The sequence below is a fragment of the Strix uralensis genome, unplaced genomic scaffold (assembly GCF_047716275.1).
Source record: "Strix uralensis isolate ZFMK-TIS-50842 unplaced genomic scaffold, bStrUra1 scaffold_242, whole genome shotgun sequence".
NCBI classification, from domain to species: domain Eukaryota; kingdom Metazoa; phylum Chordata; class Aves; order Strigiformes; family Strigidae; genus Strix; species Strix uralensis.
Genome location: NW_027436843.1, coordinates 67501 through 72500, shown reverse-complemented (window position 1 = coordinate 72500; position 5000 = coordinate 67501).

Here is a 5000-nt window from a genome sequence, read left to right as displayed (position 1 = left end):
CCGGACACCACAGGCTGCCCCCCCTACGGCAGCCACACATCTACAGGCGAAACAACGGAAAAAACGAAAAAAAATAAAATGGACGGAGGCGGCGCCGCCACCGCCTCGCCGGACCTTCAAATCGGGCTCTCGGGGGCTCGGCTCCCCCGGTATCCAGCGTTCCAAGTGCCGCCGACCGCCACCGGTCACCGGTCTTTAGCTTGTCCAGTGGTATCTCTGGCCATCCGCTTTCTCACCACTCAACTCGGTAGCGACCAGCTCGCGCTGCCCCGCTGCTGTACCGCTCCGCATCTCCCGGGGCCCCCCCTCGCTCTGTGTAGGCTTGCCCGACAAGCACCGGCTTGAGAACCGTGCCCAACCGCCCGGGGGAAACCACCGTCAGCGGCCGCCCAGCGCTCCACTTCGCCGGCTAAGCCGCGTGCCCTGGCTCGCGCGCGCCCCTCCGGAGCAGAGACGCCTCGTGCCCCTATATACGTAGACTATCGGTCCCCGCCGAAAAAAAGTACTAAGGACAGCGTCTGCGGACCCACGGGGGGGGCGCTCAAGAGACGCCGCCTCTTACGACGACGTAACTGGAGGCAGCGAGAAACAGCGACCCCTTGGAGGAAGTGCCGGAGCGAACAGGTCTGCCCGCTGGCCAAGTCCCACCGGATCCGGGTAGACCTGGCAGCCCTTTTCGGCGGTCGCTGCGGCAGCCGACGGTAACGTGGAGCCCGGTGAGCTCGCGGCCACCGCCCGCCCCGGAGACGGGTAGACCTGACGGCCGCCTCCCGCCCCGGAGACGGGTAGACCTGACGGCCGCCTCCCGCCCCGGAGACGGGTAGACCTGACGGCCGCCGCCCGCCCCGGAGACGGGTAGACCTGACGGCCGCCGCCGGCCCCGGAGACGGGTAGACCTGACGGCCGCCGGCCCCGGAGACGGGTAGACCTGACGGCCGCCGCCCGCCCCGGAGACGGGTAGACCTGACGGCCGCCTCCCGCCCCGGAGACGGGTAGACCTGACGGCCGCCTCCCGCCCCGGAGACGGGTAGACCTGACGGCCGCCGCCGGCCCCGGAGACGGGTAGACCTGACGGCCGCCGCCGGCCCCGGAGACGGGTAGACCTGACGGCCGCCTCCCGCCCCGGAGACGGGTAGACCTGACGGCCGCCGCCCGCCCCGGAGACGGGTAGACCTGACGGCCGCCTCCCGCCCCGGAGACGGGTAGACCTGACGGCCGCCTCCCGCCCCGGAGACGGGTAGACCTGACGGCCGCCGCCCGCCCCGGAGACGGGTAGACCTGACGGCCGCCTCCCGCCCCGGAGACGGGTAGACCTGACGGCCGCCTCCCGCCCCGGAGACGGGTAGACCTGACGGCCGCCGCCGGCCCCGGAGACGGGTAGACCTGACGGCCGCCGCCCGCCCCGGAGACGGGTAGACCTGACGGCCGCCTCCCGCCCCGGAGACGGGTAGACCTGACGGCCGCCGCCCGCCCCGGAGACGGGTAGACCTGACGGCCGCCTCCCGCCCCGGAGACGGGTAGACCTGACGGCCGCCGCCGGCCCCGGAGACGGGTAGACCTGACGGCCGCCGCCGGCCCCGGAGACGGGGAGAGCTGACGGACTCCTCCCGCCCCGGAGACGAGGAGACCTGACGGCCGCCTCGTGCAAGAGTTGCTTTTGGTTTCGATGGAAGATATCAAAGAAATACGAAAAAATAAATGAAAAGGGAAGATTTTTTTTCTTAAGCACATTCCCCCGCCGCGCTCACGTGCGCACACGCCACCCCTCTGCCCCGACCCGTTGGCCACCGTCCGGTCGCTGGCATCATCCTCCCACCACCACCACCACCACCACCCCCCCCACCCCCCCACCCCCCCACCCCCGCCAGCCCCTCCGCTCCGCTTCGCGCCGCGCCACCCGCGCCGCCACCCCCACTCCTCCACCGGCTGCCAGGGGACCGGGCAGAAGCGCGGGCGTTCCCCCCACCCCACCTCCGGCGGAGACGCCCGTCTGTCTCGCCGAGGCGAGTTCGCGTCGGGAACCGGGCGCCTTTCGCCGGGTCGGGGTCCCGGCGCTGCCGGGCGCTCCCCGGCTGCAGCTGTTGGTTTCGCGGGGTGGGTTCAGGTTTTCTCTCGGGGGGGGTGGGGGTGGGGGGGGGTGGGGGTGTGTGTTATTTTGTTTATTCCCCCCGCTTTTCGCTGTCCCGCAGAGGCGGGGGGACCGGACGCCCTTCACTGGGTCCGGGTCCGGGTCCGGGTCCAGGCGTTGCCAGGCGCTCGCTGGCTTTCGCGTTCGTGTTTTTTTCGAGGTGGGTGGGCGGGTGTGTGGGAAGGGGGGTCCCGGTGGGGGTGGGGGTGTGGGGGGTGTGTTGTTGGGCTTGTTTTTTTTTTTTTCCCCCCCCTTGCCATGGTTTTATTCTGACTTTTTAATTTGAAACAAAACAAAACAAAACAGAACAAAACATTTCAATAGATGTCCGCGGCCCTGCAGCCACCGACCCCCGCGCCGCGACACACGCGCGCACGGACACACGGGGACACACACACACCCCCACCCCCACCCCCGAGCCCCGCCGGCGCCCGCGCGCTCGAAGAGCCGTGGGTCCCCGCCCCCCGCTGCAGCTCCGGAGCTGCAGGGCGGTGGGTGCGGCCGGCAGCCGACCGCAGGCTCCCCGGCGCTGCAGAGCACTTGGGAAGGGGGGGGGGGGGGGGGGGGGCGGCGGGGGCGGTTTCTGTTGCCCCCCTCCCCGCGCCGCTCTCCCACCCCTTCCGCGTTCGTTTGGCTTTCAACCCGCGGCGGGGACGGAGCAGGCGGGCAGGAGGGCGGGCGGCTGAAGGACTGACTGAGAAAGGCGGGGAGCCGGGGCGCGGGCGCGGCGCGGTAGGGACTCGGCAGCTGGGGCTAGAGCCCCAAACATTCCCCCACCCCCGCCGCCGCCGCAACTCCCCTCTGGCGCCCGGGTACGGAGCCGGCGGGGACGCCGCTGGGTCCTAAAGGCTCCCGCCTTCCTTCCCCGGAGCGGCCAATCTGCTGCTGGCGGAAAGCGGGGTGGGGGTGGGGGGCGGCCGGTCTCATCGCGAACCCCGTGGTCGGGGCGGGGGCGGCCGGTGTCATGGCGAACCTGGTCGCGGGGGGGGGGTGGGGGGGGTGGGGGTGGGGTAGGGGGCGCGGCGGGGCTCGTTGCGAGCCAAGTGGCGGGGCGGGGGTGGGGGGGGGGGCGACCGGTCGCATCGAGAACCACGCGGCAGGAGGGCGGGGGGGCGGGGGGGAGGGCGGGAGGGGGCGGCTGTGTGTGCATACATGCACGCAGCCGCGGGCCAACGGGTTCGGGCCGGGGAGCTCTTGGGGGGGTGGGGGGGGTGGCGCGCACATCGCGCGCACGTGCGTGGGGAGAAAATAATAAAAAAAAAATGCGTCCCGCTGTTGATAACGCCACCTCCTCTGCTCCAGCCGGCCTCGTCGGCCCGCGCCCGTTTCTGCCTGCGGGCAGCGTGCCCGTGTGCCTCGGCCCGGGCAGAACCAAGGGCCGGCGGTTCCGTCGCCAGCGGGGCACGTTCGAGCGGTGAGTGTCGCCGAGAGGACGGGCCCGACGGCCTTAGGGGTGGGGGGGATTGTGTGTTAAAGGATTTTGCCAGACTGGGGGTACCCCTAGGCTTGCTTGCTTGCTTAACAACTCAGAGTTGGGCCACCACCTCGGCGAGTGACAGATGTCCGAAGGACAGCTTATATACTGTTTCTAAATCGATTACCTCGTCTTTGTACGTTTCCAGTCAACCTTTCAGTTGATTCTCATCATGTATTCAGGTTCACTTAGGATCCTGTCTCAGCCGAATTCTTCTCTTCTGGTTCCAATCCTTGCTTCAGTACACTAGCAGCTACACTACTAGCCGGGGCCTCCACTGGCGCCATCACCTCAGTCAAATGTGACATCACAAGGAGCTGCACAAGCCAGGCCTTGCTCCTGGCCTACCAGCTAGAAAAGCTGCAGATGACCTCATATGAAACCACACGAGCCATGGCCTGGTCCGGGCCTATCACGTACTAATCCAGACGTGACTTCAACCACAAGATCCTCAGGGCACGGCCTGCTCCCGGCCTCTGACCTACACAGGTACTGGTGACATGCCAAGCAGCTGCACAAGGCAGGGCCTGCTCCTGCCCTAAGCCGTGCTCAGACAAGGGATGACACCGCAGATCAGCCGGGCCCGATCCTCCCCCGTCACCTACGTGGCTAAATGTGACGTCCCAAGCAGCTACATGCCGCTCCAGGGCCTGCACCTGCCTTACCGACTACTCGGCTGAAGGTGACATTCTGAGCAGCTGCAGAGGCTCGGGCCTGCTCGTGGCCTATCACCTACTTAGCTGCAGGTGACAGGCGTGGCGGGGGGGGGGGTGGGGCGGGGAAGCAGCGGGCGGCACAGTGCGGTGTCAAGGGGCTGCCTGCCGGTTGATGCCGTCGAGTGCCCGGCAACGCCGGGACCTGAACCTGGACGCAGCGAAGGGTGCCCGGTCCCCACGTCTCTGCGGGACGGCGACAACCGGGGGGGAATAAACAAAGTAACGCGCCCCCCCACCACCACCACCACCGCCCCCGAGAGAAAACCTGAACCCACCCCGCGAAACCAACAGCTGCAGCCGGGGAGCGCCCGGCAGCGCCGGGACCCCGACTCGGCGACAGGTGCCCGGTTCCCGACGCGAACCTCGCCCCGGCGAGACAGACGGGCGTCTCCGCCGGAGGGAATTGGGGGGGGGGGGCGGGGGCGGGGGCAGCACGGAGCAGAGGGGCTGCCGGGGGGGGCTTGATGCCGGCGAGCAACCCGGCAGCGCCGGGACCCGCACCCGGACGCGGACCCTGGTTGATGCCAGCGAATGCACGGCGGCCAACGGGGCGGGGCGGGGCGGGGGGGGGCGGTGTGTGGTGGTGTGAGCGCGGCGGGGGGAGGTGGGTCTAAAAAAATTTTTTCCTTTTCATGTCTCTTTTCCTATTTCTTTGGTATCTTCTAGCGAAACCAAAAATGAC